Here is a 15,373-nt window from a genome sequence, read left to right as displayed (position 1 = left end):
GTTTTGCATCATTTTTGAGGATTTGAAAAAAAGACGAAAATCACTCCGAGACCATGGGCTATAGCCCATCGTCTCGGAGTCATTTTCATATTTTTTTCAAATCCTTGTTTTTCATCATTTATGGCCATGGCGATGGGCTATAGCCCATGGTCTCGAACGGCATACTATAGCAAGCCGTTTTGCATCATTTTTGAGGATTTGAAAAAAAGACGAAAATCACTCCGAGACCATGGGCTATAGCCCATCGTCTCGGAGTCATTTTCGTCTTTTTTTCAAATCCTCATTTTTCATCATTTATGACCATGGCGATGGGCTATAGCCCATGGTCTCGAACGGCATACTATAGCATGCCGTTTTGCATCATTTTTGAGGATTTGAAAAAAAGACGAAAATCACTCCGAGACCATGGGCTATAGCCCATCGTCTCGGAGTCATTTTCTTTCTTTTTTTCAAATCCTCGTTTTTCATCATTTATGACCATGGTGATGGGCTATAGCCCATGGTCTCGAACGGCATACTATAGCATGCCGTTTTGCATCATTTTTGAGGATTTGAAAAAAAGACGAAAATCACTCCGAGACCATGGGCTATAGCCCATCGTCTCGGAGTCATTTTCATATTTTTTTCAAATCCTTGTTTTTCATCATTTATGGCCATGGCGATGGGCTATAGCCCATGGTCTCGAACGGCATACTATAGCAAGCCGTTTTGCATCATTTTTGAGGATTTGAAAAAAAGACGAAAATCACTCCGAGACCATGGGCTATAGCCCATCGTCTCGGAGGTATTTTCGTATTTTTTTTCAAGTCCTCGTTTTTCATCATTTATGACCATGGCGATGGGCTATAGCCCATGGTCTCGAACGGCATACTATAGCATGCCGTTTTGCATTATTTTTGAGGATTTGAAAAAAAGACGAAAATCACTCCGAGACCATGGGCTATAGCCCATGGTCTCGGAGTGATTTTCGTCTTTTTTTCATAAATTATGAAAAACAAGGATTTGAAAAAAAGACGAAAATCACTCCGAGACCATGGGCTATAGCCCATGGTCTCGGAGTGATTTTCGTCTTTTTTTCAAATCCTTGTTTTTCATAATTTATGACCATGGCGATGGGCTATAGCCCATGGTCTCGAACGGCATACTATAGCATGCCGTTTTGCATCATTTTTGAGGATTTGAAAAAAAGACGAAAATCAATCCGAGACCATGGGCTATAGCCCATCGTCTCGGAGTCATTTTCGTCTTTTTTTTCAAATCCTCGTTTTTCATCATTTATGACCATGGCGATGGGCTATAGCCCATGGTCTCGAACGGCATACTATAGCATGCCGTTTTGCATCATTTTTGAGGATTTGAAAAAAAGACGAAAATCACTCCGAGACCATGGGCTATAGCCCATCGTCTCGGAGTCATTTTCGTCTTTTTTTCAAATCCTGGTTTTTCATCATTTATGGCCATGGCGATGGGCTATAGCCCATGGTCTCGAACGGCATACTAAAGCAAGCCGTTTTGCATCATTTTTGAGGATTTGAAAAAAAGACGAAAATCACTCCGAGACCATGGGCTATAGCCCATCGTCTCGGGGTCATTTTCGTCTTTTTTTTTCAAATCCTCGTTTTTCATCATTTATGACCATGGCGATGGGCTATAGCCCATGGTCTCGAACGGCATACTATAGCATGCCGTTTTGCATCATTTTTGAGGATTTGAAAAAAAGACGAAAATCACTCCGAGACCATGGGCTATAGCCCATCGTCTCGGAGTCATTTTCATATTTTTTTCAAATCCTTGTTTTTCATCATTTATGGCCATGGCGATGGGCTATAGCCCATGGTCTCGAACGGCATACTATAGCAAGCCGTTTTGCATCATTTTTGAGGATTTGAAAAAAAGACGAAAATCACTCCGAGACCATGGGCTATAGCCCATCGTCTCGTAGTCATTTTCGTCTTTTTTTCAAATCCTCGTTTTTCATCATTTATGAACATGGCGATGGGCTATAGCCCATGGTCTCGAACGGCATACTATAGCATGCCGTTTTGCATCATTTTTGAGGATTTGAAAAAAAGACGAAAATCACTCCGAGACCATGGGCTATAGCCCATCTTCTCGGAGTCATTTTCATATTTTTTTCAAATCCTTGTTTTTCATCATTTATGGTCATGGCGATGGGCTATAGCCCATGGTCTCGAACGGCATACTATAGCAAGCCGTTTTGCATCATTTTTGAGGATTTGAAAAAAAGACGAAAATCACTCCGAGACCATGGGCTATAGCCCATCGTCTCGGAGGTATTTTCGTATTTTTTTTCAAGTCCTCGTTTTTCATCATTTATGACCATGGCGATGGGCTATAGCCCATGGTCTCGAACGGCATACTATAGCATGCCGTTTTGCATTATTTTTGAGGATTTGAAAAAAAGACGAAAATCACTCCGAGACCATGGGCTATAGCCCATGGTCTCGGAGTGATTTTCGTCTTTTTTTCAAATCCTTGTTTTTCATAATTTATGACCATGGCGATGGGCTATAGCCCATGGTCTCGAACGGCATACTATAGCATGCCGTTTTGCATCATTTTTGAGGATTTGAAAAAAAGACGAAAATCACTCCGAGACCATGGGCTATAGCCCATCGTCTCGGAGTCATTTTCGTCTTTTTTTTCAAATCCTCGTTTTTCATCATTTATGACCATGGCGATGGGCTATAGCCCATGGTCTCGAACGGCATACTATAGCATGCCGTTTTGCATCATTTTTGAGGATTTGAAAAAAAGACGAAAATCACTCCGAGACCATGGGCTATAGCCCATCGTCTCGGAGTCATTTTCGTCTTTTTTTCAAATCCTCGTTTTTCATCATTTATGACCATGGCGATGGGCTATAGCCCATGGTCTCGAACGGCATACTATAGCATGCCGTTTTGCATCATGTTTGAGGATTTGAAAAAAAGACGAAAATCACTCCGAGACCATGGGCTATAGCCCATCGTCTCGGAGTCATTTTCGTCTTTTTTTCAAATCCTGGTTTTTCATCATTTATGGCCATGGCGATGGGCTATAGCCCATGGTCTCGAACGGCATACTATAGCAAGCCGTTTTGCATCATTTTTGAGGATTTGAAAAAAAGACGAAAATCACTCCGAGACCATGGGCTATAGCCCATCGTCTCGGGGTCATTTTCGTCTTTTTTTTCAAATCCTCGTTTTTCATCATTTATGACCATGGCGATGGGCTATAGCCCATGGTCTCGAACGGCATACTATAGCATGCCGTTTTGCATCATTTTTGAGGATTTGAAAAAAAGACGAAAATCACTCCGAGACCATGGGCTATAGCCCATCGTCTCGGAGTCATTTTCATATTTTTTTCAAATCCTTGTTTTTCATCATTTATGGCCATGGCGATGGGCTATAGCCCATGGTCTCGAACGGCATACTATAGCAAGCCGTTTTGCATCATTTTTGAGGATTTGAAAAAAAGACAAAAATCACTCCGAGACCATGGGCTATAGCCCATCGTCTCGGAGTCATTTTCGTCTTTTTTTCAAATCCTCGTTTTTCATCATTTATGACCATGGCGATGGGCTATAGCCCATGGTCTCGAACGGCATACTATAGCATGCCGTTTTGCATCATTTTTGAGGATTTGAAAAAAAGACGAAAATCACTCCGAGACCATGGGCTATAGCCCATCGTCTCGGAGTCATTTTCATATTTTTTTCAAATCCTTGTTTTTCATCATTTATGGCCATGGCGATGGGCTATAGCCCATGGTCTCGAACGGCATACTATAGCAAGCCGTTTTGCATCATTTTTGAGGATTTGAAAAAAAGACGAAAATCACTCCGAGACCATGGGCTATAGCCCATGGTCTCGGAGTGATTTTCGTCTTTTTTTCAAATCCTTGTTTTTCATAATTTATGACCATGGCGATGGGCTATAGCCCATGGTCTCGAACGGCATACTATAGCATGCCGTTTTGCATCATTTTTGAGGATTTGAAAAAAAGACGAAAATCACTCCGAGACCATGGGCTATAGCCCATCGTCTCGGAGTCATTTTCGTCTTTTTTTTCAAATCCTCGTTTTTCATCATTTATGACCATGGCGATGGGCTATAGCCCATGGTCTCGAACGGCATACTATAGCATGCCGTTTTGCATCATTTTTGAGGATTTGAAAAAAAGACGAAAATCACTCCGAGACCATGGGCTATAGCCCATCGTCTCGGAGTCATTTTCATATTTTTTTCAAATCCTTGTTTTTCATCATTTATGGCCATGGCGATGGGCTATAGCCCATGGTCTCGAACGGCATACTATAGCAAGCCGTTTTGCATCATTTTTGAGGATTTGAAAAAAAGACAAAAATCACTCCGAGACCATGGGCTATAGCCCATCGTCTCGGAGTCATTTTCGTCCTTTTTTCAAATCCTTATTTTTCATCATTTATGACCATGGCGATGGGCTATAGCCCATGGTCTCGAACGGCATACTATAGCATGCCGTTTTGCATCATTTTTGAGGATTTGAAAAAAAGACGAAAATCACTCCGAGACCATGGGCTATAGCCCATCGTCTCGGAGTCATTTTCGTCTTTTTTTCAAATCCTCGTTTTTCATCATTTATGACCATGGCGATGGGCTATAGCCCATGGTCTCGAACGGCATACTATAGCATGCCGTTTTGCATCATTTTTGAGGATTTGAAAAAAAGACGAAAATCACTCCGAGACCATGGGCTATAGCCCATCGTCTCGGAGTCATTTTCATATTTTTTTCAAATCCTTGTTTTTCATCATTTATGGCCATGGCGATGGGCTATAGCCCATGGTCTCGAACGGCATACTATAGCAAGCCGTTTTGCATCATTTTTGAGGATTTGAAAAAAAGACGAAAATCACTCCGAGACCATGGGCTATAGCCCATCGTCTCGGAGTCATTTTCGTCTTTTTTTCAAATCCTCATTTTTCATCATTTATGACCATGGCGATGGGCTATAGCCCATGGTCTCGAACGGCATACTATAGCATGCCGTTTTGCATCATTTTTGAGGATTTGAAAAAAAGACGAAAATCACTCCGAGACCATGGGCTATAGCCCATCGTCTCGGAGTCATTTTCTTTTTTTTTTCAAATCCTCGTTTTTCATCATTTATGACCATGGCGATGGGCTATAGCCCATGGTCTCGAACGGCATACTATAGCATGCCGTTTTGCATCATTTTTGAGGATTTGAAAAAAAGACGAAAATCACTCCGAGACCATGGGCTATAGCCCATCGTCTCGGAGTCATTTTCATATTTTTTTCAAATCCTTGTTTTTCATAATTTATGGCCATGGCGATGGGCTATAGCCCATGGTCTCGAACGGCATACTATAGCAAGCCGTTTTGCATCATTTTTGAGGATTTGAAAAAAAGACGAAAATCACTCCGAGACCATGGGCTATAGCCCATCGTCTCGGAGTTATTTTTGTATTTTTTTTCAAATCCTCGTTTTTCATCATTTATGACCATGGCGATGGGCTATAGCCCATGGTCTCGAACGGCATACTATAGCATGCCGTTTTGCATTATTTTTGAGGATTTGAAAAAAAGACGAAAATCACTCCGAGACCATGGGCTATAGCCCATGGTCTCGGAGTGATTTTCGTCTTTTTTTCAAATCCTTGTTTTTCATAATTTATGACCATGGCGATGGGCTATAGCCCATGGTCTCGAACGGCATACTATAGCATGCCGTTTTGCATCATTTTTGAGGATTTGAAAAAAAGACGTGTTAGACCAAGATTAATTATGCACACGATGACAATTAAAAGCTCTTGGAGAAATGGTCTGGTCTGAGATGGTATATTTATTCCATGGTAAGATTGTACAAAATGATGCCACACAACCTCTCGACACGAGACGCTGGGTAGACATAAAGAATAAATGCACTTTCAGTGCTTATATGAATGACACAGAACCCACAAGTAGGTGGGTCTTAATCATGACAAGTCCTAATTTACAAGATAACAACTGGTTCAAACTGGTTGCTCATCGTTCACCCCGGACCCGACCTTGGAGAAGGCAGGGGAGTGAGAAGGCAGGGGAGTGTGTGTCTGTCTGTCAAATGGTATTAATTATGATACGAGGGGCCCACTGAGCTATTTGCAGTCAGCATTTACATTATGAGAGCAACATGTTAAAATGAAAATTTATAGAGAATTAATTGTATATTAGCAAGAGGAGAATTAATATTCTCCTAACAATCCTCCCTTTTGTTTATTTAAACAACTTAAACTAAACAATCAAATGTGAATATACAATTACAACGGAGATTGCCGTAGGACACACATCAGTGGAATTCCCCCCAATGGTTGCAAAAGAGCACATCAATCACAGCTGGACATTTCAGGCTGATTTTACCAAGAGAGGACACCCACACGTTTTCAAGCAAAGCAAAATACATCACAATCAAAATACTTGAACAATAACCAAATGTAAAATGGAACACAAAAGACAACCAGAGTACCCAACGTAAAGGTGCAACCTCGTGCAAAGTGCAAGTTTTCCTATATCGAATGAAATCATCACCCTAGCAGCATATTTATCACCAGCAGCCAGACAACAGGCCTCCCTTTAGCCCGCTGCCAACACAAATTCTCGTTCAGACCGGGAACCTAGTGGGAGGTAATAGTGAGAATTTCTGATTACGTACAGTAGTCCATTGTAAATCTCCACCTGGGAAACAAACACCGTTTGCAGATATCAAACAGGGAGATTTGGCATTGTGAAGACAATGACCTTCCTGTCTCCTGTCTAACACCAAGGAAAGGAGTATAGCATTAAGTTAGATTAAAGTCAGACAGTGAACCCACAACACGGGAGCAGCAGCATTGTCTGGCCTGTGGAAAAAAACGGAACAAATTGGCATGCGGTTAGCGAGAAGACGCCCATTAATTTGCCCTATGTGTGAAATCACTTTGAATCAAAAACCCTCAAACACCATTTGTGACCATGTGGCCCGCTCCCTCATCACCTTTGACATAACCCAGATAAACAAGATACCAAATCCAGGCAGAGCTACAGGTGGACATGTGACATGCATGCAAACATCAATTAAGACATTAGAAGGTACACCATTCATCCCAGTGACATATTGTTAGGTTCGGTCCGTCCGGGTCGGCGTGCGTGTGGAAATCCAATGAGCGCACGAGTGCTTCCGTGTGCAGTAGAGGCTTGCACATGCGTGTGTGCGTGTGCGCACGTGCCAGTGAGAGGTAGTTCAGTGAGAGGTAGTTGGGGGGTGTGCATGTGTATGTATACATGTGCAAGGTTGTGCCAATGAGAGGTAGAGACGGTAGACATTCAGAGGTAGGCAGTTATGTGTGTATGACAACAAGGCTCCACTGTCTGAATGGAGACAATGACAAAAAGCCTCAGCTGGTCGTGTTGTTCCAGCGCAAACTTTACCTCGTCGACGAATCAGCCTCCTGGCCACTAAGGGGTGTCCACTACTCTGGCCCTCCGTGTCGGGGAGCCAGTAGCCAGATCGTAGCTCCTTGACTGGTGAGCTGGTGGAGCTGTTGCTCCCGCGACCCGACTACGGATGAGCGGTTGAAGATGGATGGATGGGCAGGGGTCTGGGCCAGGTTGGTTGTAGTAGAAACGAATCTCCTCGTCGATGAAGCCGCCAATCACCGGAAGGCCTGGGTCGAATCCTTTGTAGTGTGTGGCATGACTCCATGTCTCTCTTTCTGGGGCTCATACTGCCGATGGGCTGGTCAATAGGGCGCGGGAGAGATTTTTAATCTTGGTGATATCCTTGAATATGAGGTCATCAGGTTGGAGATGCAGACAGCTGTGGCCCCTGGGTGGGCAGGGCAATATTCATCCTGAAAAGACTTTTAGTTATAGCAGAACAAATATCTTATGAGCTCCGAGGCCAAGGGTTTGGCCTCTGCTCCGGTGTTTCCTCCTGGTTGGCTCCAGTGGTATGCCTGTGGAATAATGTGGACGCCTGCGCATAACTTACCTAATCAATACCTACCTATAGATACTGGATGTAGTAGGTTTCTTCTGCTCAAGCAGGAAGTGAGCATACGGGATCTGTAAGTCAAGAGTTGGTAGAGAAAGTAATTTGAAATCAGTACAGCTGTCTCACAAGCAGACACAGCTGCGATCTTCTCATTTTGTCAACAAAGCGGACGAAAAGGAAAGTAGAAAAACACCAAAGCCGTAAATAAAAACTGCGTCTGTTGGTGGACGCCATGTCAGCAGAGAGGACATGGGAGTTTTCAAGGAGCGGTCATGATCACGTGCCCATCAAAGTCTGCCACTGTCGGCATGCATCCGCCTGTCAAATGGTGTGATAAAACAAGCAAGGAAAGCACATGTTGCCTGCGCCATACGTGTAAGCGTTGGAGAATTAAAACAAAATAAAATGTCAAGATCCTGGTATAACCTGCCAGTCAGTCACGGCTGTGCACGCCTGCACGGTCCCCTCAGTCAGTCCAGTTTTCCTGCAGCCCACAGGAATGCGTGGGGGGGGGTTATACTCCTATGAGATAACAGTTAATATATTGTTCTGCATGTTGACGCACAGGCAGCCAAGAAAGACAAGAGAATTAATCTAAAAGATATATATACATATATATTAACAATAATAATAGACACCAGAGCATGGTCACCGTGTGGCTATGAAGAACATAACCGGTGCGAAAACATGTCTGTGGAGCGTGTCACAAATGTAGCAGTGTGTAAGCTAATTTAGAATCATCCAGCTGGAATAGATATGAATTTAATTTGACACATCGATAGGTAGGGTAGTACCCTACCACAATGGGGGGTTAAAATGTGTCTTGAATCAGCTGTAGGCCTTCCTCCCTTTAGTTGCAACATATGTTATGTAATTTTACTAATTACCTTAAAGACACAATGGTCATTATTTATTAATTTATTTGCCCCAGAGAGGGTAGTAATCACACTTTGATCACCTACATTTCTGTCAACATTTAAACCACAGTTTTCACTACCTAACATTATACTGAAACTCAGTTACTTCCAGCTTCATATTTATCACAAAGCGTAGTATATTTTAACCATTACAATACATTTAGGACATTGGAACCTCATGTATAAACCATCTGAAACTCAAAATGAGTACATGTGATGGATAATTTTGAATTATTGTAGATCTGTTATTTTGTGGGATTTGGTTACATGTTCCCAATAACTTTGCCCTGTGTGCCATGAGTTTACATCTCATTTCTGCCCCAGCGTAAAACAGATAGTATTAATTCTTCCCCCCAGCTGGCGGGTAGATAAAGTATTGTTTTCTCCTGGCCTTCATCGTCTGTGTCAAACTCATTCTAAGGTATTCTGGTATACTCTGATACTTTTACTCAGACTGAACAGAACTACAGACAACAGTTAGAATGCTGCTTGTGTGTGTTTTCTACTTGGGGGCATCGTTGCTGTATAGGAGTGTGGGGGGTGTGCCCCAGTGGGCTGCAGACAGGGACAGCAACCAATGTATTGTAGTTTTCCTCTAAAGTATTCATCCTTAAAAGATATTAATATAGATTTACAGTTTAACATATTAACATTAAAGATAAAGTTAATATTCACTTGTTTAATGAGGTTTTACAGTCCTGGCTTGAGTACTTGTACTCTATTACCTTCTTACAAATTCTCCTCAACGGGACTCCTCCAGAGTCCAGATGATTGATTAGTTGATAACTCAAAGGTTATCTTAATAGTTTATGGCTCTACACGCCAAAATGGTATTTGGAGTTTTCTGTTTTAACCCCTTAGTTTCCAAAAGCAGCTTTAAGACGCTGCCCCTTCCGACATTATGGTATTGGGCTTTTCATATTCATATTGGTAAATACGTATCATTAAATACATAACAAAATGGCCTTTCTCGCCATCTTTCCAACAACATGTACCTTTTTCTCTATTTTGCAGTATCGATACTTTTACTTTAAACATTTGAGTACTGTTTCCCTCAACTGCAGTTGAACACCAGGTCAAAAATACATGGGCAGTTTATAAACGAACACTGTGAGGCATATGTGGACAAGGGACATTCTAAAACACATAGTAATAATAATAAAAAACAATCTTCTCTGTGTGAGACTTAAGTGGTGGTGTCGTGCATTGTCATGGCACAGGGGGTGTATGAATGAAATGAGGCGTGGGGTCGTGATTCATGTTTCAGAGGGTGTTTGTTTGCGTGTGGTGTTTTTAAGGCATGATTATGATCTGCTTGATTGCAATTTAAGTGTGGTATAGTGCAATGAAAATGGCTCAGAGGATGTTTGTTTGCGTGACGGCATGGGACATGTTTTATTTCTCAGGTTGTGTGGGGATGTATGTGTGCCTTTTGGAGCGTGTTTATGTAGTGTTTGAGTGGGTGTATGGAGTGCATAACCTTAACCTGTGACTGACTCGACGTCTGAACGCACAGTGCAGCATCGGCCCCAGCTCTCTCGTCCGCCTCCCCTCACCAGACAATCCGGCCCAGCGCCCGTCATCTCCATCATCCCTGGTCTCCGTGGTCTCCCTTGGAGTCGCCTGACCCCTCCCCGTGCGGCCCTGACCTCTGTTCCCCCTCAGTAACGGGCAAGCCGCTCTCCATTCAGCTGTTGGTTCTTTTCACCTCCCTTTTCACCACTCTCGTTGTCGTCAGCTGTCTGCATGTCGGCCGGTGGTACGTTGGTTTCATCCTCCTCTTCTTGCTGGGCCCATGGGTCAGGATACAGTTCATTTGAGGTGGGCCCAGCACCTGGCAGATGATACGTTTGTGAGGCGCCCTGTGATCGGGGCACCGTGCCAGTCCTCTATAGGCTGTTAGTCGAATATGTTGGTGTGCCCTTTTGTACTGTCACTGTTTAGACAGCACTGGGTCTGAAATGTCAGTGCAGGACGAGCGTTGGGTGTCGCCTGCGTCATTGAGTTGAATCAAGTCCATAGGCTGAGGGCAGCCCACATCGGTGCAGACTGTGTTTCTTCCAGAGTGGGCAGGGTCGTCGATATGGAGATATGGCGTAGGAGGCCGTGGGGTTGCAGAGGTCACAGGCATGTGTGTTGACAGGGCTGCTGCTGTCCACTTCGTGCAGAGGCATCGTTTGGGGTGCTGAAGCATTAACCCAACGATGCACGTCCATTTCCGTCATAGGTTGTGAAGGGGTTACTGCTGCTGTGAAGCGGGGAGGGCTGCGGGCTCTGCTCGTGCTGGAATGCTGGTTGCTTTGCTGGACAGGGCAGGCAGGGCGTAGAATGGCTGGTATGGGGGGGGAAACCAAGATCTGGGTCGATCCGCAGCAGTGCCTACAGAGGTGATACAGACAAAACACATGCGAGTAGGGGCTCCCATAAAAATGTAAAGAGGGAGGTTGCGAATTCTCATCCATCACTGATTCTATTTTAGACATCACTTTCACATCATTCTCTCTGTCTGAGCTCTGCTCCGTCATCCACTCATTCTTCCTTCATCCACATTGCAAACACTTCTTTATGGAGATCACATTACACATTCATCCAGTATCTCTCTTGTTACTGCCTCTTTCTACATCAACTTTGCACATTTAGGACTTTTTATTTTGTTTGACTTTGTCTATGCTCTCTTTACTTAGAGAGAGACTTAACTTTGTCTGGGTTAGCTTTTCACCAAGTTCAATCACTTGGTTCACACTCAGTGTACCTTTCTCAGAAAAACCCATAAAATACCATTCAGACAGACAGCTAAAAAAAACTACAGGACCGTGTTTTATTTCATGTCCCTCATCACCTAATCTTGATGATGACCGATGGTTGCCCATCTTTATTCCTCACTGATAACGATCTCAGTGACCTTTTCTAGTTAAATTTCTTTAGCTAGGCTGGTTATACCGTGGGTTAAACAAGCATAAATACCCTCAGTCACTTAAAGTGTCAAGAACACCTTAAATATTAAGACTGACCTCCGCGTGCCTCTACCTCGAACACTTGCGGACCTTAGATTAACCTCTGCTATGCACCACTACCTCGAATGCTTTGCAGACCATTAACTAACCATCAGAAAACTGACCTTCGCAGCACCTCTACCTCGAATGCTTGCGGACCTTAGAATAATCTCTGTTTCACCACTACCTCGAATGCTTACAGACCATTAGACTAACCTCTGAAACGGACCTCCGTTCAGACCGACATATGTAAACACGGTCCCGACATATGAGTTAATACTCAATTTATCTTTACAACCTTAAATATTCCCCCCCGATTCACAGGAACAAGATTTATAGTTTTTAGAAAAACCTCACCGTGTGCATGTCTTGTTTGTTCTTTTGAGATCCAGTCCGCTGTGCTCCTGGCCCCTCCGGGTGTTTGGAAACGCGGCTCCCCCTCGCTGTTTTCTATGTGCGGTCCGGGGCCGGTTGGCAGAAAGCCTCCGAGATGGTTAATCAGCCGACGGCAAAACACCCGAAGGGCCTGGAGGGCGGTGACCTGGATGACCTCTGCTCGCCGCGCCAATTGTTAGACCAAGATTAATTATGCACACGATGACAATTAAAAGCTCTTGGAGAAATGGTCTGGTCTGAGATGGTATATTTATTCCATGGTAAGATTGTACAAAATGATGCCACACAACCTCTCGACACGAGACGCTGGGTAGACATAAAGAATAAATGCACTTTCAGTGCTTATATGAATGACACAGAACCCACAAGTAGGTGGGTCTTAATCATGACAAGTCCTAATTTACAAGATAACAACTGGTTCAAACTGGTTGCTCATCGTTCACCCCGGACCCGACCTTGGAGAAGGCAGGGGAGTGAGAAGGCAGGGGAGTGTGTGTCTGTCTGTCAAATGGTATTAATTATGATACGAGGGGCCCACTGAGCTATTTGCAGTCAGCATTTACATTATGAGAGCAACATGTTAAAATGAAAATTTATAGAGAATTAATTGTATATTAGCAAGAGGAGAATTAATATTCTCCTAACAGACGAAAATCACTCCGAGACCATGGGCTATAGCCCATCGTCTCGGAGTCATTTTCGTCTTTTTTTCAAATCCTCGTTTTTCATCATTTATGACCATGGCGATGGGCTATATAGCCCATGGTCTCGAACGGCATACTATAGCATGCCGTTTTGCATCATTTTTGAGGATTTGAAAAAAAGACGAAAATCACTCCGAGACCATGGGCTATAGCCCATCGTCTCGGAGTCATTTTCATATTTTTTTCAAATCCTTGTTTTTCATCATTTATGGCCATGGCGATGGGCTATAGCCCATGGTCTCGAACGGCATACTATAGCAAGCCGTTTTGCATCATTTTTTCGTATTTTTTTTCAAATCCTCGTTTTTCATCATTTATGACCATGGCGATGGGCTATAGCCCATGGTCTCGAACGGCATACTATAGCATGCCGTTTTGCATCATTTTTGAGGATTTGAAAAAAAGACGAAAATCACTCCAAGACCATGGGCTATAGCCCATGGTCTCGGAGTGATTTTCGTCTTTTTTTCAAATCCTTGTTTTTCATAATTTATGACCATGGCGATGGGCTATAGCCCATGGTCTCGAACGGCATACTATAGCAAGCCGTTTTGCATCATTTTTGAGGATTTGAAAAAAAGACGAAAATCACTCCGAGACCATGGGCTATAGCCCATCGTCTCGGAGTCATTTTCGTCTTTTTTTCAAATCCTCATTTTTCATCATTTATGACCATGGCGATGGGCTATAGCCCATGGTCTCGAACGGCATACTATAGCATGCCGTTTTGCATCATTTTTGAGGATTTGAAAAAAAGACGAAAATCACTCCGAGACCATGGGCTATAGCCCATCGTCTCGGAGTCATTTTCATATTTTTTTCAAATCCTTGTTTTTCATCATTTATGGCCATGGCGATGGGCTATAGCCCATGGTCTCGAACGGCATACTATAGCAAGCCGTTTTGCATCATTTTTGAGGATTTGAAAAAAAGACGAAAATCACTCCGAGACCATGGGCTATAGCCCATCGTCTCGGAGTAATTTTCGTCTTTTTTTCAAATCCTCATTTTTCATCATTTATGACCATGGCGATGGGCTATAGCCCATGGTCTCGAACGGCATACTATAGCATGCCGTTTTGCATCATTTTTGAGGATTTGAAAAAAAGACGAAAATCACTCCGAGACCATGGGCTATAGCCCATCGTCTCGGAGTCATTTTCTTTTTTTTTTCAAATCCTCGTTTTTCATCATTTATGACCATGGTGATGGGCTATAGCCCATGGTCTCGAACGGCATACTATAGCATGCCGTTTTGCATCATTTTTGAGGATTTGAAAAAAAGACGAAAATCACTCCGAGACCATGGGCTATAGCCCATCGTCTCGGAGTCATTTTCATATTTTTTTCAAATCCTTGTTTTTCATCATTTATGGCCATGGCGATGGGCTATAGCCCATGGTCTCGAACGGCATACTATAGCAAGCCGTTTTGCATCATTTTTGAGGATTTGAAAAAAAGACGAAAATCACTCCGAGACCATGGGCTATAGCCCATGGTCTCGGAGTGATTTTCGTCTTTTTTTCATAAATTATGAAAAACAAGGATTTGAAAAAAAGACGAAAATCACTCCGAGACCATGGGCTATAGCCCATGGTCTCGGAGTGATTTTCGTCTTTTTTTCAAATCCTTGTTTTTCATAATTTATGACCATGGCGATGGGCTATAGCCCATGGTCTCGAACGGCATACTATAGCATGCCGTTTTGCATCATTTTTGAGGATTTGAAAAAAAGACGAAAATCAATCCGAGACCATGGGCTATAGCCCATGGTCTCGAACGGCATACTATAGCATGCCGTTTTGCATCATTTTTGAGGATTTGAAAAAAAGACGAAAATCACTCCGAGACCATGGGCTATAGCCCATGGTCTCGGAGTGATTTTCGTCTTTTTTTCAAATCCTTGTTTTTCATAATTTATGACCATGGCGATGGGCTATAGCCCATGGTCTCGAACGGCATACTATAGCATGCCGTTTTGCATCATTTTTGAGGATTTGAAAAAAAGACGAAAATCACTCCGAGACCATGGGCTATAGCCCATCGTCTCGGAGTCATTTTCGTCTTTTTTTTCAAATCCTCGTTTTTCATCATTTATGACCATGGCGATGGGCTATAGCCCATGGTCTCGAACGGCATACTATAGCATGCCGTTTTGCATCATTTTTGAGGATTTGAAAAAAAGACGAAAATCACTCCGAGACCATGGGCTATAGCCCATCGTCTCGGAGTCATTTTCATATTTTTTTCAAATCCTTGTTTTTCATCATTTATGGCCATGGCGATGGGCTATAGCCCATGGTCTCGAACGGCATACTATAGCAAGCCGTTTTGCATCATTTTT

This window comes from Electrona antarctica, assembly GCF_951216825.1.
Source record: "Electrona antarctica genome assembly, contig: scaffold_294, whole genome shotgun sequence".
In the NCBI taxonomy this organism is placed as follows: Eukaryota; Metazoa; Chordata; class Actinopteri; order Myctophiformes; family Myctophidae; genus Electrona; species Electrona antarctica.
Note: the sequence above shows the minus strand (reverse complement) of the source record.